Raw genomic sequence first — 1,475 nt, 5'->3', positions numbered from 1 at the left:
GGTATAGATTGCCTTCTGAGCAGAGAGGAAGTGCATCGAGAGTTGCTTTCTCCTTGGAAAGCAGCAAGGACTTTTACAAAACTGCATTCAGCAAACCACGGAATTGCGGAAGCAGCTATGTACTGTCCCACGAAATTGCTTAAACATAGCAAGCCATCTCGCTGAGGATAATTCATTAAATAATGTTTAATTGACTCTGCAGCAATACTTTGCCCCGCCAAGAAAGAGACTGTTTTGAAAATATTTCCCTGTCAAGACATGAACAGTAACACGGGGCATGTTGAGACATTGCAGAGAATATGGAACAACAGTTGAAAGACAAGGTAAAGATTTCTTGGCCCTGGATGAGAGCAGTGGTGCACGTGACACAGCACAGTTGTTGTATTCTAAACGAGTCATAACCCAGACGTTGAAATTACAGAGAGCTTGCTTCAGTGCAGTCAATGAAGAGCACACCACAGGGAAAGATTTATTGGAGGAGGTTAATAAGTAGTGTGGCAAACCTGGACTGACTTTTTAAAAGTTATCCAGTGTGACCACTGATGGGTGCCCAAACCTGGCTGGAAAAAACATTGTCCTTGTGAAAAGGATACAGATCAAGTAGCTAAGCTGAACCCAGATGTGAAGGTGTTGGTGAATGGAAAAAATGCAGAGTCAGCGCAGGACACAGATATGGATAATAGTCCAAAAGTTACTAAAATATAAGTAAAGTTCCAACAAGGAAACACACAAATCCAGAGCACTAACAACACAAACCCACATGACAATCAATAACGCACAAAACAGAGAGGGAAGTCAGAGGGTTAAATAAGGAAATAATTAATGGAATGGAAACCAGGTGTGTATGATAAGACAAAACGAAAATGAAACATGGATCGGTGGTGACTAGAAAGCCGTGTGTCGACCGCCGAACCGCCCCCGACAAAGAGAGGGATCAACTTCGGCGGAAGTCATTGACAGTACCCCCCCCTGACAGCGGGCTCCAGCAGCGCGCCGACACCGGCCTCGGGCGAACCCGGGGACGAGGCGCAGGGTGATCCGGATGAGGGCGGTGAAATTCCTGCAGTAATGATGGATCCAGGATTCCTCCACGTACCCAGCATCTCTCCTCCGGACCACCCTCCCACTCCACGAGGTACTGAAGGCCTCTCGCCCGACGTCTTGAGTCCATGATGGCTCGCACAGTATCGCGGGCCCCCTCGATGTCCAGAGGGGCGGAGGAACCTCCCGCACCTCAGACTGCTGAGCGGACCAGCCACCACCGGCCTGAGGGAGGACACATGACGAGGGGTTAATGTGATAATCAGGGGGGAGTTGTAACCGATAACAACTGTTCAATCTCCTCAGGACTTTAAATGGCCCACCAACGCGACCCAAGCTTCCGCAGGGCAGGCGAAGGGGCAGGTTTTGGTCGAGAGCCGAACCGGTCCGCCTCACTCGTGGCGGCGGCACACCGAGACCCCCAGGCGTTCCAT

The 1,475-nt window shown here is 50.0% G+C and overlaps 1 pseudogene; it reads right to left on the bottom strand.

Moving 5' to 3' along the window:
- The window catches only part of LOC111971110 (GDP-Man:Man(3)GlcNAc(2)-PP-Dol alpha-1,2-mannosyltransferase-like), a 24,860-nt pseudogene extending 23,385 nt beyond the window's left edge, over positions 1-1,475 (bottom strand).

Source organism: Salvelinus sp. IW2-2015, linkage group LG12, assembly GCF_002910315.2.
Source record: "Salvelinus sp. IW2-2015 linkage group LG12, ASM291031v2, whole genome shotgun sequence".
NCBI classification, from domain to species: Eukaryota; Metazoa; Chordata; class Actinopteri; order Salmoniformes; family Salmonidae; genus Salvelinus; species Salvelinus sp. IW2-2015.
This window is presented reverse-complemented; position numbering and strand designations above follow the sequence as displayed.